Source organism: Sorex araneus, chromosome 2, assembly GCF_027595985.1.
Source record: "Sorex araneus isolate mSorAra2 chromosome 2, mSorAra2.pri, whole genome shotgun sequence".
Lineage (NCBI taxonomy): Eukaryota > Metazoa > Chordata > Mammalia > Eulipotyphla > Soricidae > Sorex > Sorex araneus.
This window is the reverse complement of record NC_073303.1, coordinates 343120478-343146625: the sequence shown is the minus strand read 5'-3', so window position 1 is coordinate 343146625 and position 26148 is coordinate 343120478.

The window sequence follows — 26148 nt, the reverse complement described above, 5'->3', positions numbered from 1 at the left end:
AGATGTCATCAGTGGGAGATGACTCAAGAGGGCTGGAGTGCTTGTTTTGCATGTGGGAGTCCCTGGTCTGATCCCCAGCACCTGAGTACTGCCTGGACCCACCTGATTGGTTATACCCTACGCAAATGATGTTTTGTGGGGCAGATTTGTCCAATGGTGTATGAAAATGACAAATGGAACAAGTGGTGGTCTTGGTTGCTGTTGTTGGTGTCCTGTTGAATCCATTACTGCTGCTAATGATTCCGTGAGAGTTGGCTTGCAGAGATGGACCTACGAGTGCTCTAAATAAAATGTTTAGACACTGATGACATCTGATGATACTAAGAATTACCTCAAATAATGTTGTATTTTTACCGCACCCTCTTCAACTTCTGCTACTAAAGGAAGTGAAATCTAAGGAAGTGAGATGAGTTACCCAGGGATGCACAGAGAGGCTGTTTTGCCACTACACCACATAATTATATCTCCCTCCTCCCGGGGGTTCCCTTAACATCTGGTTCCCTTAACAATTTTCTAGTTTAAAAAAAAAAAAAGAAAATACTTTCAAGTTCTTTTGTAAGTAAAAGCCTTTTCCTTACAAAGGTTTTTTCCTTATAAAGGCTTTTTCCAAGGTGATTGCAAGCCCTGAGGCAAAGACACTCCCAGACTGGAGGGAAGAGAGCTAATGAGTAAGGAGTGACTATAAATGTCAAATCTAAATGAAGTAACCCTGCAGGGTAGTAATTATCATTCCCACTTTTCAAATCAAGAAACTAAGGACCAAGTATCTAACTGTCCAAGGGTTCCTAGCAAATGAGAAGCCCTGAGTTTGAATCCAGTTTTGTCTTCAAAGTCTACATTGGTTCTCATTCAAAACAAGGGAAATCAGAAGCCAGAGTAATAGTATTGCCAGCAGGGCATTTGCCTTGCACATGGCAGACCGGGGTTTGATCCCAAACATCCAATATGGTCCCCTGAGCACCATAAGGAGTAATACTTGAGTCCAGAGCCAGAAGTAAACCCTCACTCAGTAGCATCACTGGATGTGACCCCAAAATCAAAAACATAAAATGAAGGGATAAGTCAAATACAAAAGTACAAATCAATTAAAAAAAATCTGATTCAAAAATATGAAAAGAAGATATGAATATATATAACCCTCTTCCAACAAAAGACACAGAGAAGGTCAACAGGCACTTGACAAATTCTCAACATCAGGAAAATGCAAATGAAAACACTCTAAGGGGTGTGGCTCAGTGGCAGAGCATGTGCCTTGCACATTTGAGGCTCTGGGTTTAATCCCAGCACCACATAAGTCCTTGAGAACCAAAAGGAGCAAACCTTGGCCCCCAGCATTGAGCCACTGAGCCAGGAGTAGCACCATCGCTCTGCACCTGTAGTTGTGGCCCCAAAATTAAACAACAAAAAAGCAATAAGGGCCTGAGAGATAGTTCAACTTGATGTAGGTAGTTTAGACAGGGAAGGGCCCCCATGGCAGTGGAATTCTAGGGAGTAGTAAAACCACCTAGCCTTAAGGCTGTCCAGACCCACCTGTGAGCACAGGAACCAAGTCCTGATAAGGTCTTTACCTGGAGCTAGCCCAGGCCAGAGAAGGTTGGAACCACCATCCAGAGAAGATCCAGCAGGAACAAAGGTCAAGAAAAGGGGTTTCAAAGAAGACCATCACAACTCTACCCACCTTGGCAACCTTCCTAGCAATGGGCTCTTACCTAGCTAGAAAGCCCCATGTAGGGCAGACTGAAGAAACCCAATAAAAGCTACTTTGAACAAAGGAAGAGCGTGCATATGCTGCCCCAGCCCATGTGCCCCTGTGGCCGAGCACATGTGGTACCCAAGCACATGTGTTGCCTTCATCTCCCCTCTTGAGGTGTGTACTGGGGTTCTCTCTGCCTTTGGAAAGGCCCGTGTACTCTTTTGAGCATGTTGCTCTCTCTCCCTTTCTCTACTGCCTTCCCCTTCCTAAAGCTTTCACATAAAATCTGTTTACTCTGCTGTTTGTCTCCTCCTGAAATTCCTTTCTGTGGGAAAAGACAAGTACCTCGAAACCCTGAGTAAGACCGAGGATTGACTCTCATTTTGTGCAAAGAGCAATTCCTCACTCCAGCCTGAGTCCAGGGCTCTCCAAGAAATTGGGTGGTGGGAATTAACTCTTGGGCCAAGAAGACCAAGCGGATGTCAGGCATGGTTTGACAGTCACCTGGCAGGCTGAAGGGGCTCTAGCCCTTGCTGTGCGGGGGCCCATCTCAGCCCCTTTCAGTCCTAGACTTCCCGGCCATTCCCAGGGTGGCAGAGGTGGAGTGGGAGAAAGTGACCTTCTCTCTCCTCCCAACCTCACATAAGCCACATCTTGGACCCCACCAACTCCAAACTGACTGGGCATATGCTTTGTATGCAAGAGGCCTAGGCTTGATTCTGGGTACCAGCATGTCTTCTAGATAATAATCTCACTGGGAGTGATTCTAAAGCTCTGATCCTTAGGGCACCAAGCGTGACATATACACCTGCTCCACACCCCCCCCCCCAAAAAAAAAGCAAAACTTCAACAGGATAGCACCTAAAACTTGTTTGAAAAACTATTCTCAAAAAGACAAAGAATAACAAAAGCTGGTCAGGTTGTGGCGAAAAGGGAGCTCTTACACTATTGGTGGGGATTAAATTAGTACAGCCATCAGGCTAAGTATGAAGATTCCTCAAAACATCAAAACTGGAGCTACTATAAATAACATTTAGCAGTTACACTTCTGGGTTTCTTTTTGAAGAAAATAAAAGCACTAACACACAATGAGATACACACCCTACATTCATCACAACATTGTTTAGAATGACCTTAACATATGGAAATAACCCTGAGCAAATAGATGGAGAAAACATGGTTTATTTCTACAAGGGAATATCATATTCCATCATAAAAATGTATATGAGAAATGAATTCTTATATTCCTACATGAGGAATATAAAGAATTCCTATATAAGGAATTCCTATAAAAAGAATGAATCTTGCCACCTACAGCAGCATAGAGGAAACTTGAGGGCATTGTGCTAAGTGAAATTAGCCAGAAAGAGACAAAAATAATATGGACTCACTTATACGTGGAGTTGTTTGTTTTTTAAATCAAAATCACTAAGCATGTGGATAGAGAATATAAGCTAGTGGTTGGCAGAGGAAGGAGGGTGTTCAGAGGATAGGAGAAACAGGTGAAGGGGATCAAAAATACACCTTCTAGACATAAATTAAGTCTTGGTGTGAAGTGAGTAGCGTAGTGACCATGGTTTATAATGAAGTAGGCAGGTAGTAGGGAAAAGTATCCCCCATGGCAATGAGTGCTTGGGACATAATAAAAGCAAGAGATGGGATAGTACAGCGGGTAGGGCTTTTGCCTTACATGCGACCAACCTGGGTTTGACTCCTCCATCCCTCTCAGAGAGCCCGGCAAGCTACCAAGAGTATCCCGCCCGCATGACAGAGTCTGGCAAGCTATCCATGGCATATTCATTATGCCAAAAACAGTTACAACAAGTCTCACAATGGAGACGTTACTGGTTCCTGCTCGAGCAAATCGATGAACAACAGGACGACAGTGCTATAGTGCTACTCAGTCACTAACCCCAAGCCTCTAAAAGTGTTACTTCCAGAATCCACTTGTGGATACAGGCTTGATAAGAGCTTTACCTAGCACCACTACAGGCTCAGAGAAAGCTGGACACGCCTCCCTGAGGAGCTCAGGCAGGAACAAAGGCTAGGAAAAAAATAATCAAAGAAGATCAGCACCTACTCCCAACTCTCCCTTAGTAATGACCATACCAATGGATTCTTACTTAGTAGGGACGAGTAGTTGGAGGAAAACCCCATATTATCCAATTTGGAAAAAAAGGAGGCACACACAAGTGTTGCCTGAGCATAAATTGCCCTCATCTCCCCTCTTGAGATGTGTGCTTTCGTATTTTCATATTTCAATGCTGGGGTGTGTCCTGGGGTTTTCTCTCTGCCTTTGGAGAAGCTCAGTCTTTCCACCCACCCGCCCTCCACCCTCCCTTCCTCTCCCTGCCTTTCTCCCTCTCTCCTTCCCTTCCTTTCCCCCCATCTCGACCCTTCCTCAGAACTTTTAAATAAAACCTGTTATACTTCACTGCTCATCTCTGATGAAATTCTTCTTGAATTTGCTGTCTCTCTCCTCCCCACTCACAGAGGTCACCTTGGGGACCCCCCCCCCCCCACTACACACACACCAGAACCATTAAAGTCTAACATCCTTCCTGACCAACTTCTGCCCCAAAATGGAATGAGTCACATCATCCATAATCCATAGTATAAGCATATGCCTAGATCTTGGCATTTATCACACTATAAAAGAAGGGGCAAAAGAGAGATTGAAAGTGCTTTTAAAATTTAACAGAGCATTTTTTCTGAAGCATTACAACACTTTATTTGTACTTAAGCTGCTACATTAAACACTTCCACTCTTCTTTACGTAGAAGTTAATGTGAATGCTATCTCTTTTAGCTTATAAGACTCTGAAAACAGAAATTATATCTTTTTGAAGGGTAAATATACACTGACTACATTTTATGGGTTTGAATTCACCAAGGTTAACTAAAGAACATTTTTTTCAGTGTCAATAAGTTCTGCTTGTGCTCATGAACTCATTTTACACTTAAGCCACCTAGCTGTCCAGTATCTATGCCACCATTTCTGCCTTCTATCTTCCAGGTGTTATCTTGAAAGATAGTTATTATTTCTCCTACCTATGAGTGCTACTTTTCATTGTCCAAGTTTCTGATCTCCTCTTCAGATTAATAGGATCAATGTAATCTAATCCCCAAGGATCTAGAATCATGAAATCTTTTATTTATTTATTCATTAATTTTGCCCACCTTGGGAAATGCATCTCATTAGTTGGTATAGTGTAGTCAGAGTTCTTTTTTGTTACATGGGACATAAATTCTCTCATGCTGCATCAAGAAAGTAAAAAGTGAATGAAAGGAAATATCATGCTTTCTAAGGGAAGCAAGAAAAATTAGAATATAAAAAATAGAAAGCATATGGATACTAAATTTCAGCAAATTCTAATTGAGAGTCACATTCACCATTTGGCCTGCTATTATAAGACCAAACTAGGCCCCCCTCAAACCCCATAATTGGAAATATGAATCAACAGCTTCTACCTTGGCTGCTAAAGTTTGTAAATTCAAGCAATATAATCATTGTTTAACTAGGGAAAAAATAAATGAATAAAAAATAGAATACTATTTCCAATGTATGATCTCTGCTTACCCTTCTGCATTTATTGCCTCATGTAGGTTATGATAGTTCTTCTTATGCTGTTTCTTTTACATCATAGCCTTCCATAGAGCAAGAGATGGTGTTGAAGATAGAGTTCAGGGGTAGAATGTTTGCCTTGCTTGTGTGAGATGCTGAGTTCAATGGTTAATACTGAGAAAAAGCAGGCGTTGGGAGCTCAATTCCCAGCACCCGAGCTCTGTGGCACATATTTCTGGTGGCATCCAGCACTTCTATATTGCCAGGTCCAAAGCCTTGAAGCATTCAATTTAGTTGGCCAAATATTGCCAAAAGTAGTCCCAGAGCTCTCTTGTTTGGGAATCTTTGCCCCACTCCAAAACTACAAAATGTAGTTCAGAGCTTAAAGAGAAATTTGCATTTCTTTTTTTATTGCAGCATTACCCACAATGGGTAAGATTTGAATTGTTATTAAATATACAAACATAGATAGACCTAGAAGAATATATGCTGTGAAGTAATCTGGTCACAGAAGGTCAAATCCTGCATGAATTCAAAAGCAGAAGGTGAAATTGTAGTTATTAGGTACTGGGGGATGGAGGGAGGGAAGGGAAACAAAAAATTACTAAAGCATAAGTTATGTAAGTTGAATAAGTTCTAAGAATCTACTGAATCACCTCACATCTAAATTTAACAATTGTCAAATATTTAATGATTTAGTTTAGTTTTATTATAAAACTTCTTGGGCTGGAGCGATAGCACAGCAGTAGGGTGTTTGCCTTTCATGCGACGGACCCGTGTTCGATTCCTCTGCCCCTCTCGGAGAGCCCGGCAAGCTACCGAGAGTATCGTGCCCGCACGGCAGAGCCTGGCAAGCTACCCGTGGAGTATTGGATATGCCAAAAACAGTAACAATAAGTCTCACAATGAGAGACATTACTGGTACCCTCTCATACAAATAGATGAGCAACAAGATAACAGTGACAGTGATAAAACTTCTTAGTAGAACAAAATTAGCTTCCTCGAAGAGAGGTGTAATCTTTATTCCAGCTCTGGGGCGAGCTGTAACCTCTAAATCTTAAAATTTTCCCAGTGATAGGATATTCTTGTGAACTCATGGTGGATCCCTTAGATCACACCTCAGAATTTATGCTCAGAAAACTACTCTTAGCAAAAAAAAAAAAAAAAAAAAGAAGAAGAAAAGAAAACTACTCTTAGCGAAGCCCTAGATAGTTTGTGAGAAAGAGCTAGATAAGTATTGTACCTAAAAACAACCTTAAAAGTAAATAAGTTGTTGGGATTTTGAGCTACATGATCTCCCCAGAGGAGAAAGGGATGGAAACTAAGTTCAATCCTAGAGTTAATGACTCAATAATTCCTACATAATAGCATTCCAATAAATGTTTTGGATACAAAATGGGTCAACCTCCTGGCTGACAGTATTTGAGAATTGCCACACATCACAGCTAAAAGGAAGAAGCATCACTCAGGACTGGCAAGGAACAGAACTATGGAAGATTTACCTTGGAACCTTTTCAATCATCACCTACACCTCTGATTTGAGCTGGATCTGATTTGTATATTTTTGCTATTAATACACACACACACACACACACACAACATTCCAGACATAAATATAACAACTGGGGCTGGAGAGATAGTATAGACAGTACAGGTGTGCTAACAGCTTTGCATACAACCAACCCAGTTCAATGCCCAGCATGGAATAGGGTCCTCCAAACCTTGTCAGGAGTGAGCCCTGAGCAGAGAGCCAGGACTCAGCCCTGAGCACTGCCCCATGTGACCCAAAAATCTAAACAAATAAACAGGGAAACTTCAGGGAGTTGAGTAGTGAATACACAAAGTTGAGGTTAGTCAAAAACAAAGTTGAAGTTTTAGGCAGATTGTTAGAAGTGAGAATGGCTTTGGGTACTGCCAAACTTGAATCTAGCAGCTGAAGAAGTAAGGGCAGCCTTGTAAGTAATGTGCCTTTGACCTTGAGTTTGACAAGATCACCGCACCATGCAAAATGAAATAGAGGAAGATATTTCAAAAACCTTAGTATATAGAAATCATTCCAAATACAAATTAAATTAAAAATTATCAAGGAGAAGATGGACAAATCTGATAACATAAAAATATAATATTTCTGAACAAATAATATCATAAAGAGAATAACAAAATTAAGTTACAGAGAGATAGTATAATTGGTAGGGCGCTTGCCTTACACACAGCAGACCTAGTTCAATCCCCACATCCCATATGGCTTCTGAAGCCCATCATGCATGATTCCTGAATGATGAACAGGACTAAACTCCAAGCATAGCTGAGTGTGGACCAGAAACTCCCAAAATTTTTCATTAAATAAAACTACAAGTGTCAGTTTATAAGAAGCATATATTCTTATAATATTTAATTACCTTACATGAACAGAAAAATGACAACTATATTGCAGTTCATAAAACTACAAATATAGGGGCTGGAGTCATAGTACAGTGGGTAGGGTACTTGCCTGCATGCTCCTAAATCAGGTTCAGTCTCTAACATCCCGTATGCCACGAGCGATTCCTGACTGCAGAGCCAGGAGTAACCCCTGAGCATTGCTGGGTGTGGCTCAACAACAACAAAATCACCTACAAATACAAAAACACATACAAAAATATACATTCTCACTCATAATTCTAAAATGCAAATTTAGCAATTAGTAGTACTTTTTTATTCTTTAGAGAGGAAATAAAACTTCAGAGTTGGCAAGATATGATCAAAGCAAGATTCTCCTAAACTACTCATAGAAAAATGCTTTGGTATAATAATTTCGTTCTTGTAATCTGACAATACTTAACAAAATATAAAATCTGAAATACTTTGAATTCTAGTAATCCATGCTATAAAAGCATTCATTCATTTGCATCAAGATGGGACTGGAGAGAAAGTACGGCAGGTGGGTCACTTGTCTTACATGCCACTGACCGTGGTTCAATCCCTACGGTCCCATTCAATCCCAATATCCCGTATGGTCCTCTGCCAGAAATGATTCCTTAGTGCAAAGCCAGGAATATCCCCTGAACATCACTAAGATGTTAGTGCTAATATATTACTACAACAGATTTAGTTCCAGCAAATGCTATAAACAATATATGTGCACCTGCCAGGCAATGTTAGTAAATAATAATGGGGGCTAGGGATTTGACTGAGTAGTAGAGCGCATATGAGAGGCCCTGGGCTCAATCCCTGATATCTCATTTATACATATAAAACCTAAAAATATTGGACCTGGGTTTAATCCTTGGTTCTGTCCTCCAAAATGAGCCTGGCTGGGGAGGGGGGGAGAAATAAATAATTAACTAAATAATACCTGTGTACTGATGAAGAGGGAGGTCTAAGATATTTTGAAGTAAAAAGGGACATGATTCAATGTGTTTAGACATATATTTTAATACAAATACACGTGTAATATAGGGAAACTGACTAAAGTTACCTCTGAAATTATTAACACAGCGTGGTGGGTACTGCAGACGGGCCTTGGCCTTTGCAGCTGCTTGCCATCAAGGAGGCTGGAAACCTAAAAACCACTCAGGTCTGTTTCTGAACGAGGTTCAGACTAGGAGAGGGGCTTATCCAAAACACTGGAGAGGAAGTAAAGTGAAGGTCATTTTCCTTGCCAACTTGGCTATTTATCTTGGCAAGCAAGCTACAGGAATGGTTTTTGGCAGAAATATTCCAGCTTTCTGGTGTTGACATGCAATTGTGGGGACAGCTGGACCATGTAGTCCATTTTTTGTTTTGGCTTTCTGATCCATGGCTCACAGCTATTGGTGGTTACTTCCAGTTTCCTGGGTGTCAAAGGTTATTCAGCTTCGGGCACACCTACAGTGATGAGTTATGGCACCCGAACTCCTTGTCAATCTCAAACTCAGTAGGGCCTCTACTGAGTCAGTGCTACATCATTGTTCTGGATTCTTGCCTATAATCTATTCCTCTATATCTTTTATTATTCTGTGGGCAATTAAATCCCTTCTATTAAAGTTTTTCATGTTTAAAGTACCCCGAGAGGGCCAGGGGATAATTCAATAGGCTGGAGGCTGACATAGCATGCAGGAGCTACAGGCACAAGCCCAGACACCCCATGGTCCCTCCGAACAATACTGAGAGTAACTTTCCAAGCACAGAGCCAGAATAAACCTCCAAGCACTATTAATGTGGTCCCAAGAAAACAAAAATTAATTATTTAAAATACCTAGAGAGGTTTCTATTTCCTGCATTTACTCGGTAAGAATTAATGGGAATGGCCTAGGAACTAAGGGATCACTATAAAAGATCCTGTTTCAATAAGTACTGCTTCAGAAAACCAGAGCTGGCCTATCCCAGATGGCATAAGCAGTAAAGTTGGATTGTCTTTTCCTCAGTGTCCCCAGACATAGATGCCCTCATCATGTAATAGCACCTCAAGTTCACTAGTTAGAGCTTGTTACCATTATGAAGCAAACGTCAATGTGGAACTGTTTGCACAACATTGTTTTTCAACCGAAGTGTTGAAATGTTTTTTGATTTTTCTGATTGTTCAATTTTTTTCAAATTACAGCTGGATGAAGGTGCTGGAGTGATGGTACAGCTGGTATGGCATTTGCTTTTCAAGCAGCCTACATAGGTTCAATCCCCAATACTCCATATGGTCCCCTGAGCACCTCTAGGGGTGATTATTGCATGCAGAGTCAAGAGTAATCCTTGAGCATCTCTAGGTGTGCCCAAGTCTGTTTGTTTTGTTTTGTTTTGTTTTTTGTTTTTCAGGAAAAATACTTTTATAAAAAAGGCAAAAGGGCCTTAATTCAAGTACTATAGCATTATGATATAAGCACACTTACACACAATGGACAAAACGGATAGTGCTGGAGGTAAGCTTTCTATCTTGGGAGTCAGAGCATAAAAGAAGCAGTTCTGAAATGAGAAATTATGAAGTAGGTTTGGGACATCATGGAATGGAATGCTTAGAGATGCAAGGCTAGACAAGAAGACTGCAACAAAAGATGATGAAGTCATTACAATAGGAGATAAAATAAATATTGAGATAAAATAAAACCAACTTCAAAATCTTTTGCTTTTTGTTTTGTTTTGGATACTCAGTAGTGCTAGGGCTTCTCCTGACTCAGAGATCATGATGTTCGGGGACCACACAAAGCATGGATACAAGGCTCCGTACCATCATACTATCTCTCTGGCCCTAGAGTAGCACTGTAGCACTGTTGCCCTATTGTTCATCAATTTGCTCAAGCAGACACCAGTAATGTCTCCATTGTGAGACTTGTTGTTGCTGTTCTTGGCATATCAAATACGCCATGGGTAGCTTGCCTGGCTCTGCAGTGCAGGCAGGATACTCTCGGTAGCTTGTCAGGCTCTCTGAGAAGGACAAAGGAATCAAACCTGGGTCGGCTGCATGCAAGGCAAACGCCCTACTCACTGTACTATTACTCCAAAATTATAAATCTGTTGAGCCAGAAAAGTCATTCCAGAGCTAAGAAATTTGCCTTGCACTTGACCAGTGATGGTTAGAACCCACTATCATGTATGGTACCTTGAGCACTGCCAAAGGTCACTCTCCTGAACATAGAGTTAGTAATAGTCCCTGAGCACTGCCAGGTTTGGCCTCAAAGAAAATCCTAATTCTGGTTGAGAACCCCTAGGTATGGCCCCCAAACAAAACTTAATTCCACTAGGTTTTAACTGTATGGTCTATCTGAGCTATATTTTCCTAGTGTACACAGTGCAAATCATCCAATTCCTAGGGAGACAGAAAGAATGAAACAAAGTGCTGAAGAGAAAGAATATAGAGGTTAAGGCACTTGCTTTGCTTGTGGCCAACCCTAGATAGATCCTAAAAAAACCTTTATGGTTCCCTAAGCACAGAGCCAGGAGTAAACCCTGAACACAGTCAGATATGGTCCAAATGTATACACACACACACACACCCCAAAAATGAGACCACACATGAAAAATTGCTTTATATTATTTCCCACGTTGGGTAGATCCTAAATAAAATTTGAGTATTTTTTCCCTTTTTCTGCTTATTCTAGCTGCCTGAGATTTTACAATCAATCTATAAGTCCAAAGAAGACCAAGAATTGTCCGACTCCTTTACTCTTTGCTGTATTTAGGGTAAGGTAGAGTGTAACGGTCAAGAGTAATAGAGTCCAGACATTTACTGAAAAAGACTAAGGCACTCTCTCCTCTGAGTTCTTTCCATCCCCATAAATATTCCATAATTTTAACACAACTAAATAAATTTCATTTATTCTTTAGGAAGAAAGATCTCATAATCCAGTTTTCCCATTTGTCAGTGTTAAGAAAAATACTGACTTTATCAGTAAAACCACTTTTTCCCTCCAGCGCTTAAGCTGAAATTTGTATTTTCCCATTTTACACAAAATACAAAATTGTTGCCAGATTTTATCAATACATATATTGAAAACTGTTTTTTTTTAGGGCCGGTGAGATAGCTTAGGAGTCAAAGGCACGTGCCTTGCATGCCGAAGGACTGAAGTTTCATCACTGGCACTACATGGCACTTAGAATATGGTCAGGTGGTCCCCAAGCACTGCTAGGATGGCCCTGTTTATCCTCATCTCTGCTGGTCTGAGCACTGAACTGTCCATCCAGGCCGACTGAGTAAGGCTGAGTGGCCCCCGTGTCCCTTGAGTATTGTTTGGGAGCACCCCCTCCTCCACTTAGAAAAAATAAGTTACTAGTTTCTTTGAGAATTAAAAAGTCCTGCATTAAGGTTGTTCTTTGTTCAAATCATTAAAGCATATTTTAAATGACCCTTTGTCTTTCGCCCTTTCATCTCAAATGCCCTTATTTCCTTTAAAGAGCTATAATGTCTAGAAAGCTGTACAAACAATTAAGTTAAATCATTTTGTAAGCGGTTCTATGAAATGCAAGAGTGATTTTTTTCTTAAAGTCCAAATGTGTAACTCAGCTTACACGAGCATATAAGCATATTTTGCTTAAATTACATTTCCATCTGACAATATTAATTTCATCAAGGAAGCTTAGTATAAAATTAATTATAGCTATCATTTATGTTATTTCATCTTTCCCTTCCATTGAAGCTTCAATGAGAATTCATCAACTGAAGGGCATGATTCACATTTTAACAACAATAATAAAGAAAATAACCAAAACTACATGTTTCCCTTTTACTAGAATTCTGTGACTAAAGACTTATCTCTTAATGTCATCTGAAATGTAATAATATATTTTGAGGATCAGGGGAAATGCTTCCAACGGGTATAATGAGAGCAGATTTAGTCATATTCTCCTGCTGACAAAGAACATTTCAGTTTCATTGACTTTGGTGAATAACCTCCTGTGACTGTTTGAGAAACAAGTTCCAAGAAAGAATCTGAACAAGCACTGAAACGCCATACTATTGAGCAGAAAGATACGGATATCTGCTTTTATCCATTCAACAATATCAGAACACTATGACTTGTAATAATAAACATAAATAACTTCCATACTTGGCAAATCTCTTCAGCTCAGGTTGTCCATCAAAGGCAGAGGAGGACATCTCTAGGATCTGGCCATGGGGTTCTAGCTAGGCAGCAGGAACAACAGCAAAGCAAATATTGATGTCATGTATCTTAGAGATCCAACTTGGGTGAGAGAATTTGTAGAAGAGCCAAATTGTCTGAAATGTACAACAGATACAGGAAGTTGTCAGGAAATTCTATGCATTTGCCTCAGCTTCCATTTGCCCCAGACCACGGGGAAGGCTTGACCTGAGAATCCTTCCTGAGCATTCCCCTTCATAATGACTCTACGCTGCAGGATCCAGTTTCCAAAAAAAAGTCTTACCTCTCCCCCAGTTTGAGTGTAACTTGGTGCCAAAGCCTCCCAAGCCTCTATTGCAAACTACAACACCCAAAAGGAGAGAGAACAAAAGGTAATGCCCTACTGAAGAGGCAGGGTGGGGTGGTGGAGGATGGGGTGGGGGTGGTGGGAGGGATACTGGGAACATTGATGGAGGAGAATGGGCACTGGTGGAGGGATGGGTAAATGATCACTGTATGACTGAAATGCAAACATGAAAGTTCATAAGTTTGTAACTGTACCTCACGGTCATTCACTAATAAAAAATTTAAAAAAAAAAACTCCCAAGGTGTCAAAGAAGAGGAAAAGTTCACACAACAGTGTGGGTGAGGCCTTCTTTGATCATTGTACTCTTTATACTTTAGGATGGGAAAGCAGAAATGAAGGCAATTGCCTCTTACCAATCTCACCTTTTCTGCCTCCTAATTAGTGTTAAGAGGTGCAGCTTTTTTGAAGGAGGAAAACAAAGCCACAAACTTGGGTAAAAATGGAGAGTTTTGCTTTATTTGATCTCAGCAACAAAGTAAGTTTTGATTTCCAGAACTTACCTATGTATCTCAGATAGTATTTATAAAACAAATCCCACATACAAAACTGTATGTAAGACGCACAATTGTTTCAGAGCTTGTTTCTTACTTTCTCCATTCCCAGTAATAACAACATTTAGTGCCAAAATGCCAGACACTTATGCCCCATCTCCCTTCTTCTGGAAACACTGAGCAATAATAGTGAGACTGGCCCTAAAGGAGCTCAGTAACAAGACATTGAGAAATTGCATCATACAAAAGGTAATAATTACCATATAATGTTTGCAGGACCTTCTTTACCTGTTATAAGGCCAGACCAATAAGCAGAAATTCAAACATACACCCATTTTTCCTGCTTGTATTTTACCTCTGGGGCCTCTAGCAGAGACAAAAATCTGTGACAAGACAAAGATTCACAGGAAGCAGAATCATCATCCCCATACCTGATGGCCTAATGAACTCAAGGCCCATTCTCTTTAACCTGAAAACCCACCTCCTGCTTTTACTTCTTACCCATATAAATATTTTCTGAAAATAAGGGATCGGGAGGTAGATCTATCTGAGCATCACTCTTACTCTCTTTGTACTCAGGTTGCACTGAAAAGCCTAATTTATGGCAAAAGTTGATGTGACAATGTTAGGCCTTCATCAGTTATAACGCAATCTCTTACTCTTAGGTCCCCTCTGCGGCTACTGTATGAAGTACCTGTATAATCAAAAATAAATGTGGCACTCTTTTCTGCCATGTCATTCTTGGCCATGAGCCACTTCCCCACCCCAGCCTGCCGCCACTGCCAACAGACACATGAAGGAGGGAACTGGGCCACCAAGCTGATTGGTGATCAGTTACAGTTAATTCCATTCTCCCCGCACGCCTGTTCCACTCTCACCGAGAGCCCCATTCTAGTCTCACACTACCCCCTCATTCCCGTCTCCTACTTTTCCCCATGCTAGTCCCCTCTCTCCCCACTCCTCCAACCCCTCCCCCGCCCCCCACTGCACTGCATCCAGCCTCAAAACTTAAGTCTAGAGCACAACCTCCAAGGGGTGTTGGTAGCAACTACACCCAGGTCTGAGAGCACAATCGCTATATGTGAAACCCTTCCTTCAGGGGAAGCTCTTCTAAGACAAAGATCTCCTCCTGCTAGGAGTCCGCTCAAGGGTGGAATTTCATCTTAGGACATACTTCTCCTTTCCTTAGTCCATAAATAATCATCTTGGATTTACTTCTTAATGATCTTTCTGGTCATTTTGTATGGACACAGTAAGAGATATATTAAGTTTATAGGGTGGCTCTCCTGGAGACATCTTGCTATAGATCCCAGACTACAGTCCTCAGACCAGATTAGTCCTTTCTAAGGGTCTTTGTCCAGTTACTTTGTCCAGTCACTGGACAAAGTCACTTATCTTGGGTCATGACACAATTTGTCCACGACCGTGCTCTTATTTATTATAAGTTTTATGGCACTTGGCTTGCTAAGAACTAAGGGCAGGGGCTGGAGTGATAGCACAGCGGGTAGGGCGTTTGCCTTGCACGCGGCCAACCTGGGTTCGAATCTCAGCATCCCATATGGTCCCCTGAGCACCGCCAGGGGTAATTCCTGAGTGCATGAGCCAGGAATGACCCCTGTGCATTGCCGGGTGTGACCCAAAAAGCAAAAAAAAAAAAAAAAAAAAAGAACTAAGGGCAACTGAGGCTTAAGTCGACAGATATGACAGATGCCCAAGAGTAAATATTATTTGAAGTCAATTATTTCCCAAGTTACAAAAGCATACCATTAACTGTCTTCCAGTATCTATACAGAAGGGACGTTGCTCTAAAGTGAACTATGCAAAGGACATAAGAGAAAGAGAAAAGCAATATTTCACTTACAAATACAAAATCCAGAGTCCCTAGAAGGATCTGACCTTTACAAGTCACAGGGTCTGATTTGGGATATAAGTGATTAACAGATAGGGGAAGCAGAGCATAGAAGAAAAGGTAAAGATAAACACAGAGGAATGGGAGGGCCTCAGGAGCACTGTGATGGGTGTAACCCGATAAACCTAAGCTCCCTGCAGCAAAACCAATGTTATCCTACAGTACCCTCACTTCACATCTGCACAAAACTGGGACAAGAGTTAGCATATTAAAAGGTAACACCTTAACAATGGAAACAAGTATTGGTGGACAAATATTCCTTTTATACGACAATATTTAAGCATATACATATGACTCTAAAACAGTCTTAGGAGTGAGCTGCAATTACCTGTATTGACTCAACAATATGCCTTTGCACTGATTTTTTTTCTTTACTCCTTAAAGTCTCCCTGTTGCTACTTTGGTTCCTTGGAATTACTTCTGAATATAAGCCATCTGCATACAAACACTTCTTGCCTCAGATTTGGCTGTTGGAGAGTACAAGTCAGAATATCTCTATTTTTACATGATTGCAACAAAAAAAGGTAAAAATTTTCATAATTATTTATTGTATGGTACGGCAACATATCTTTGACAAAAAGGAATACATGGGTAATTGGATAACAGGTAAGTTAATACTTTATGTTGTCTTTCCACAGGTAAGACAAACACTTTCATCAGTATTTACCAAAACATTAGATAGCTATGAATACATATTCATTTTTAAACTTGAGCACAAGTCTCTTACCTGCATTTGCCAAACACTTCTATATTTATTTATTCTTCTACTTCAGAACTTGAGATTTAAATAAAGAGATCTTGTTATATATCTACATCTGTCTATGAAAGGTGTAGTTAACAAAGATGTACTTTAAACCAGCCCAAAAGAAATTACGTTAAATTAAAATTTTGAATAAACAAAAAAGTTGAATAGCATATAGGTTGAACCCTTCTCCAAACATTTTTGTTTAAATGTGTGAATGCCCCAGAGGACTAACCCACGAGGTAACTAGTTGACAACCCTGGGTGTCCCTTCACAAAATAGATGATAGCCCTGTGCTTGCTTTTCTTATGTAAACAGCTTCTTGTGACCATTTAGGCAAGCTGATTCTCTGATATTTGAGATACCTATCTTCCATCCTGCTGACTTAATGATCTATTGATTGATCGGCCCCATAAATTCTCATGAATGTGATATTTGAAGTTATATCCTTAGCAATAATAGTCAATTAATCCCTAAATTAATCATCTTCTAGTTAAATATCTCTTTTATGAGAGGTGGTCATATTGCTTATATGTCAATTTAAATATATATGTATGTGTGTGTGTGTGTATAAAGTTGTAGTCTTTTAAACAGAAGACCCCTGGGACCAGAAGTAGCAAGTGGTAGAGCACTTGACTTGCATGTATGAGGCCCCTGGATTCAACTCTGGCACCACCAATATTCAAGGACACAGCACCTTATATTCCAGAAAATTAACTTCATATAACTATTACTGGTTCTTTCACTTATTCAAATCTTTCTGATTCTATGAAACAGATAGTTATGAAATTAATTTTTCATTAAATTAAATTATAATTTACCAACACACAGTAATTCTTAAGTATCATAATGTTTAAAGACTTTGAGGTGACTTTCTAGACACTGAGTCTTGGCATTAAAAAACAGAAATATATTCAAACATGATGGTTAGATTCTGTACATTAAAAAAAAAATCAAAGTTTACAGAGATATTTTCACCTGTTTCAAATAAGTTAGCTTTATATATGAGATCCCTATGTTACAGATGACTATGAATAATAAATGATAAACGGTGTTAAATCCTTTCATATATTTCCTGAATACAGAAAACTTAAACTACTTTAGTGATAATAAATCCCTTTAAAAAAACTATTTAAACTCCTTAGTTTACAAAGTCATAATGCAGTTGTTTTGAGCATTCAGTACTCCAACACCAATTCTACCACCAATGTGACATTACCTCCACCATCGTTCCGTTTCCCATCCAGCCCTCAAACCTGCCCCCTGGACAGGCAAAAAAAATATACATATATATTTTATATTGCTTGTTACAACAAACAAGCAAGTGAAATTATCAAAAATTAGTTCAGTAAAAGAAAATTTGTGAAAATTATTATATCTCACAGTAGGGTATTAGAGTAATTATCTGAGGGTGTACTGAGCTATTTGTTGAGTGTTGAGCCTTCTGTGTTATTGTCTTTGTACAACAACCTTAGTTGGTTTTTATGCTACTTTTTCATGTAATTTGCTGTGCTCTTAATAGGTTGTCAGTATCATGGAATTTGGAGTTGTCTTGTGGCCATGTTTCAGGAGCACCAGGGTCTGTAGAACTGGGACAATTGTTGGGCCCCCACCCTTCCAAGGAAGTCCCAGAGTTTTCAGTCCAAAGACTGGTTGGTATATCTGTGAGTTGCATTGCCTTTGCTTGGCATTTCTTCTGAGATTAGTTGTGACGCTGTGAAGCTGGGCTGTTGTTTACATGGTAGCAACTGTGTCCATAATAAATTCTTTTACAGATTATATGGTTTCCAATTGTCCTTTACAAAATGTTATGATTATTATGAAGTATTAGTTGCTAAATAATTAAAAATATTTTGAGTACATTACTATTTTCTTTGGCTTGTGACTTTGGTTGGGGCTAGAGCGATAGCACAGTGGTAGGGCGTTCGCCTTTCATGCGGCTGACCTGGGTTCGATTCCTCCGCCCCTCTTGGAGAGCCTGGCAAGCTACTCGTGGTGTATTCTATACGCCAAAACAGTAACAATAAGTCTCACAATGAGAGATGTTACTGGTGCCTGCTCAAACAAATCGATGAGCAATGGGATGACAGTGACAGTGTGACTTGGAAAACTTAAAATTAACTAAGTGATATTCCTACATCATAATATCTTCCTTTTCCATGAACTTTTTTCAGTATATTTTCTCAGAACTAATTTAGAGCAGCATTCTTTTTTACATATGAATACCACACATGTCTGCCTACCAGTCCACAGACCAGTATTCATAACCATTGCAGTAGACCATAAGTTTCAACCATCTAGATTAAGAAATGAAGGAAATGAGAGGCATGAAATAAAAGGAGAAAGAGGGGCTAGAGCGATAGCACAGAGGGTAGGGCGTTTGCCTTGCACACAGCCAACCCGTGTTTGATTCCCAGCATTCCATATGGTCCCCTGAGCAACCCCAGGAGCAATTTCTGAGTGCAGAGTCAGGAGTAACCCCTGTGCATCACCAGGTGTGACCCAAAAAGAAAAAAAACTGGGGGGGACGAGATGAGGGAGGGGAAAGAGAGAAAAAAGGGGGAATGACAAGAAGGAGATAAACTTGAACTGTCATATCCCAGTGAAGAAAATTATTCATCTGTTAGTTCATAAACTGGGGAAAACCCAGCTTTGCCATCTCAATAGCAAATGCATTTTCAATAAACAGCACTCTACAGTTAATAATTATCAAATCTCATAGTGCACTTATATATTTTTATCAATTTGATGCAACTAATAATTTTTTAGCCAATTTAATGCATTAAAGAGCATTAGCATTTATAGGCTTACCACTAAAGATAATGAAAACACTTTAAATTTATGGGTATATTTTTATTGTCATAGTAGAGTGCCTCCAGGAATAGTTTTCCAGGCATGAGATAATTAGGACTCAGACTGACTTTAGATGTAGAAGAGAAAAAAGCTCAGATGTGTTTTTTTTTTTAAAAAAAAGAAACAGACTTAACTGTGATTTATAAGACAGGAGAGATGATATCAAAGAAGATATGAAAGAACATCAGAAAATCTGAATCTGAGATCTTGGAGAAGAGTGAACTCTGGACATAATTATGATCAGGTCATTGCTTTCATGAGACTAATCTTGCAAAGAAGATCAAAACTGATGAGTGTTCCACACCATCTTTTAAGATTATGGAAATTGTAACTGTGCATCTCATGGTGATTCAATTTAAAAAATAATAAAAATAGGAAATTGCTGGAGCTAAAGCAATAGTGGAATAGATAGGGCATTTGTCTTGCATGCGGCCAACCCAGGTTTGGTCCCCAACAACCCAGAGGGTCCCCCTGGGTTGGGACTGACAGCAGTAATTACTGAGTGCAGAGCCAGGAGTTACCCCCAAACACCACTAGGTATAGTCCCTCTCAAAATAAATATTTAAAAATTAAAAATACAGAAACTGAGATGTGGAGCTGGAAGTTGGAAAGTTAAGGCAGGATATAAAATGAACTTCCTAACACATGCTTTAATATTCTTCTTCCAAAAAGGCAATCTTCAATAGTAGACCAGAGTGAAGTTATACATAACAGTCATGCATATATACGGATTATTAATGGCCTTTGATGTCATTCTAATTTGAAAGGTCATTCTGACTTTATTCATGCCTTTTATAGGACTCGCTGACTAAATGTTTAAGTGTCATCTAGCCAGTTTTCTCAGGAATTCTGCCCTTTCACTGTTCTAAAGAGAAGGTGCCAATTTTGCTAAATCTGGGGGACTAGTTTGAGTAAACCCCCAAAAGTTAAAAGGCTAAAATCACAAGCATGTCCCTGCTCTCTGCAGTGACCTAAAGGCTTGATGCTTTTTATATTATTTAATGCTCCTCAAAATGTGTTCCCTTGGGCCAGGGAAATAGCCCAAACAACAAAAGCACATGCTTTGCATGAACGAGGTTTGTGTTCTATCTTCAGTGTCGTATGTTCCCCAGCACTACCTGAGGCAACCCTGGAGCATAATCTGGGAGAAACCCCCCAAACTGCCAAGCCCTGTCCCCCAAAAAAATCCAATACATAAATAAATAGTTTTCTTATAGATGTGTACATTTCTCTGGGTAATTATAGGTAATATGACTCAAGTTTGTGATGTATTTCTTCTCCCCACTGACATCTGCTTATAATCGGCTTGTACACACTCCTTTTTTTGCTAATCAAATACTATTGGTGCGCAACATATTTTGATTTTACTTTGAAAATATGTGTTAAAATTACAATCATGAGTTGATATAACTTGGACACTGGTATCGTTTCTAGTAGTTTTACTGTTATTTTTAATAACATTGCATCACAACAAATCCATAGTGGTCCTTCTTTTCATCTGCTTTTAATAGTCTGTCTCTTCACACTACAAACTGCTCTTGCAAATTCTACTTCATAAATCTGTCTAGCTGACAGTAGATTAAGATTCCAGTTAAATTGTTGACTGGCTTTGTTGTTCAATTCATTTATTGCTAGACAATGAAGTTGCGCTAATACAATTCTCTACAAAATGCCACATCTTAAAATTTTTTAAGCACATACAATGAGAAAGTAAGATTTTTGGTTCATTTTTTAATTTAAAATTCCTCCAAAAGTCTATTTTTTCATGTTTTACTACGATTTCCTCAAATGATTTTTTTTTCTTTTCGGGTCACACCCGGTGATGCTCACATGTCACTCCTGGCTCTGCACTCAGGAATTACTCCTGGCGGTGCTCCGGGGACCATATGGAATGCTGGAAATCTAACCTGGGTTGGCCAAGTGCAAGGCAAATGCCCTACCCACTGTGCTATCACTCCAGCCCCTCAAATGATTTTTTCTTTTCCATTCCCTCTGATCACTATTTGCCTCAGTTTCTTTATTCCATGTCATTAATTTAGTCCATTGAACCTCAATCTATATTTTTTCTAACAACTTAATTCCTTTCCAATTACCACATATACTTTCATCTATTACTAATATCCTTCAAAAGAAGGAAAAGTAGAAAAGAAGATAGTGGAGGTGAGAGTGACGGGAAAGTGAGACGGAGGAAGACCATCCACAATGAGCATTGGCAGTGGTGCATTCCCCTTCATCCTGAGCCACTCAAAGGCCTGTTTAAAGCTACTGTGTCTTATTTAGACAGACTTTTACTGATGACATCAATCCACTCATAAATTTCTTTCTTATTGATACCAAAAGAAGTTATGACTTCCCGTGCATTGGACTAGAATAGAAAGGTGATATTAAGAATGAGTACTCTTGTCCTAAGCAAGTCCATCTTCAGTGAGGGCTAGAGAAGGCTAAAGTTTTACAATGAAAGAAAGCTTTTTTTGAGTAGTGGAGGTGGGGAGAATTGGGAAGGGAAGTGGATGCTGGTGAAGAGATTGATGTTGAAACATTGTATGCCTGAAACCAAATCATGAATAATTTTGTAATCCACAGTGACTAAATAAATAATTTTAAAGGAAAAATACAAAAAGAAAGCTTTTAATGCTCTTACCAGTAATATAAAATTTTTTCTTGAGTTTTCAGAATTATTTCAGAAATGTGGTAACCATCAAGTTGCAGTATATCTGAAACTCCAATGCTTCACTCAACGACTGGCTTAAATATTATTTTTAAAACCATGCTGTCAAAAGTAATCTTTTTTTTTCTTTTTGGGTCACACCCAGCGATGCACAGGAGTTACTTCTGGCTCTGTGCTCAGGAATTACTCCTAGCGGTGCTCAGGGGACCATATGGGATGCTGGGAATCAAACCGGGGTCGGCAGCATGCAAGGCAAACACCCTACCCACTGTGCTATTGCTCCAGCTCAAAAGTAACTTCTATGGATATTATTGGGAACGCTCATCCGAATTTAGCTTGTGAAAAAGGAAAAAAGAATCTTTAACTTTTAATTTACATTAAATTTTTTAAATTTAATTTTTTAATTTTAGGCACCCTGATTTACAACAATTAACGTTTCATGCATGCATTGTTCTAACACTACAATCTTCACAAGTGTCCTCCTCTGCTATCTCCTTACGACCCATCCCCACCATGGTAAGCTACATTAAATTTTTAATATTTTTAAATTAAATATAATTAAAACTTTGTGATTTTTTTGTTCGGGGGGTCCACAATGGCAATGCTCAGAGGTTACTCTTGGCTCTGCACTCAGAAATTACTCTTGGCGGTGCTTGGGGGACCTAACGGTATGCTAAGGATAGAACCTGTGTCGGCCATGCAAGGCAAGCACTTTACTTATTGTACTATTTGTCTGTCCTTAAACATAATTATAGCATTTTAAATATGCTTTTAATGTGTCATTCCAATAAAGCATCCTAAATAACAATTTTTGAAAACATTGAATTGAATTCATTCTCTATTTTTGTACATTTTTATACTTAGAATAATACCATATTAAATACTTCTGATACTTATAACAATAGCATATTGCTCTTAATGGTCCATCCATTCTATTTTCTGTTACTTTCGTTATCCATAGAACTGATTTGTGTGAGAACCAAGGACTTTCAATAGAGCAAATGGTTTTCGAGTGAGGCATGCACAAAGACCAACCATGCTCAATCATGAAACATTTAAGCTTTGTCACCATCACTTTGGTCTCCTAATTTCAAACATGTCTACTCTTTTCAAAGTGATCCCTCATTCCCTGTCAAGTGCCTATTAATCTCATCCTCACTCTCTATTATAACTGTGTCTTGGAGGAATATTTGACACTAATTCACTTTAGAATATAATTGATCATTTCCAAGGTGTGGACATGGGAGCTGTTCCAGTTGAAGAGAAAGTTCATCTTTTAGCTCCACAAGCTTGCATGTAGGAGGTCTGGGTATGATTCTAGCCACCACATGCATGGTCTCTGAGCACTGCTAGGAGCAACTCTCGAGCTCAGAAAGGGGATAGTTCCCTGAACACTGCCAAGTACGCCCCCACAAAAAAGGAAAGACAAACAATTAGTCTTTTATCTAAAACATGGAATTTCTACAAAGGATTTCAGGTGTGATGGGGCTGGAGGGATACTATTGCCTTGAACACCAACACAGGTTTAATCCCGAGCACCACAGATAACTGGAGCTCACCAGGAATGATCCCTGAGTGCAGAGTGAGGAGTAAGTTCTGAGCACGACCAGGTGTGCCTCCTCCTGAAAAAAGAAAAAGAAGAAGTGGAAGAAGAAGAAGGAGGAGGAGGAGAAAGAGGAGGAGAAAAAAGAGGAGGAGGAGGAGGAGGAGAAGGAAGAGAAGGAGGAGGAAAAGGAGAAGGAGGAGAAGTAGAAGGAGAAGGAAAAGGAAGAGGAGAAGGGGGAGCAGGAGGAGGAGAGGAGAAGGAGAAAGAGAAGGAAAAGGAGAAAAGAGAAGGAGGAGGAGAGTAAGAAGGAGAAGAATAAGGAGAAGAAAAAGAAGGAGAAGAAGAAGAAGAAGAAGGAGGAGGAGGAGAAGAAGAAGAAGAAGAAGAAGAAGAAGAAGAAGAAGAAGAAGAAGAAGAAGAAGAAGAAGAAGAAGAAGAAGAAGAAGAAGAAGAGGAAGAGGAAGAGGAAGAAGAAGAAGAAGAAGAAGAAGAAGAAGAAGAAGAAGAAGAAGAAGAAGAAGAAGAAGAAGAAGAAGAAGAAGAAGAAGAAGAAGAAGAAGAAGAAGAAGAGGAAGAGGAAGAGGAAGAAGAAGAAAAGAAGAAAAGTTCAGTTGTGCACACAGGGAAGGATAGCTGAATGTAGAGGACTTTCTTGTCTTATTTTTTACTTTTTTTTCAATTGGACCACTGTAGATACAGTTACAAAGCTTTCATGTTTAAGATTCAGCCCTACAATGATAGAACACCCTTCCCTCCACCAGACACTCTCCACCACCAGTGTCCCCAGTACATTCCTCCACCCCCCTCCCCAGTCCTCACCCTGCCTCTATGGCAGGCTATTATCCCAATACTCTCGACTTTTGGCCATTATCTTTTGCTTGAATTTTCTCACCACCATTCAAGACTGTCTGCCAGGGGCAGATGTTAGATCATTTATTGCCCATTGCTTATTTTGAATATCATTGGTGCCATAGCCGCATGCTTCTGGCATCCTAGATTGTTCCAGAGACATTTCTATAGGGCACTAATCCATTTTGAGATTCAACTGGGCATCTCTGGACCAGGGTTGTTGATGCGCTAATATGGTGTCTGGAGACACATTGTGGAGGTGACAGCCAGGCCACCCAGGGGGTGGAGAGCCAAGGAGGGACAGCCTGGTACCTCTGCCACCATACGGCATGGAGATTTAATCCTGGAACCCGCATGCCTAGGCCTTGCTTGTGGGAGCTCTTGGTCATTGGGATTCCATCTGGAGTAGACGGGGAGACTGCACCTGCTCCTTCTGGGGTGCTCTGGTGAAATTGGTCTGTGTGAGGCCCGGAGAGATCGGCAGCTCTGTGATGCCTTCTGGGACTCACTGCTGTGTCTCTGGCTGTTTTGAGATTTATTTATGAGTCTCTGAAACAAGTAATAGAGTTTACAGTGTGGCACTGGAGTTGATTTGTGGGGGTGACTTCTAATGCTTACATGTATATTGGAAAGTGGGGGGAGGTAGCTCACCCCAACTCCTTGAAAGCCTGGAGATTTAGTCACAAAACTGGCATACCCGATTTTTCAGCAGATTATATCTTGATGAGGTCCATCCTGAAGTGGTGTAGTCAGGTCAGGGGTATGGCAGCAATTTTGGATTGTGGAAACAAGCGTCTGGTGGGGGCTCTGCTTGGGCAAGCACAGACTAAGATGCCCCCCCTCCGATTTACCCCAGTCTGTTCAGTCATGCGTGGGTTCGAGATTAACTGTGGCTTTTGATCTCTTTCAAGATTTATCTATGGGTCTCTAAAATAAGGCCAATAAATGAGCTTGTGTAGCTGAGCCGGAGGTGGTTTGTGGGTGTGGCTCCCACATACCCAACTTTTGTCTATTTAATTTCTTGATAAACTTGGTCCCAAGTTGTTTGGATTCAGCAAATACACAGAGGAAATTTTGGGGTGTCAAGAAACCTAAAGTCACCATCAGACTGCTTATGCACTCGCCCCGCAGGTACAGGTTAACCTGTTGGCGGCACCATATCCCCAATTTCCTGTGTTTAAAATCAATTGATGATTTTTAAGCCAATAGACATCCTGCAGGTTAGTCTCCATATCTTCTCCCTTCTGAAAAATTTTTTGGATTTGAGGTGGAAAGTGGGGAGGCCATTAACCCAGTGGTGCTCAGGGACTGTTGCTGTCTCTACACTCAGGAGTGACCCCAGTGATGCTCAGGGGATAATATGTGGTGGTAGGGATCAAACCTCTCTTTGGCCATAGGTAAGGCAAAAACACCTTAACCCCTTACTGTCTTTCTGGGTTCGAAACTCCTGGCATTCACATTCTTTATGTTTGGAATTGCAAAAGTGTTATTCACGAGACTTTTCTTTGTTATATTTATTTATTTACTCAAATAAAAAGAGGCCTGTACTGAACACCTACTTTGTGCCCTGATGGAAACTAAATGCCATAAATATAACTGTGAACAAGAAGTAGTCCTTGGCTTTATGGAAGAAGAGAAATCTAATGTAGGAAGTGGGAAGACTGACAGACTCCAGTACAATAAGATTGAGGCCTTGTGGTAGGGACAGCATCATCCTCTTAAGGAAAGGAAAAAGTCCACCTAACTCAACTGAACTTTAAGACCAAGAAGAGTTGGTCAGGCAAATAGGACGAAGGAGAAGGACATGTAGAAGAGTGAGGGAACAGAGGCCCTCCCTTCGGTAGTCATCCTGTGTCACATAGAGGACTGCTTCCAAATCATTGAATAAGTGGGGACGAGGTAGGAAAGTGGATAGACAAGAAAGAAAATGAAAGAGAAAA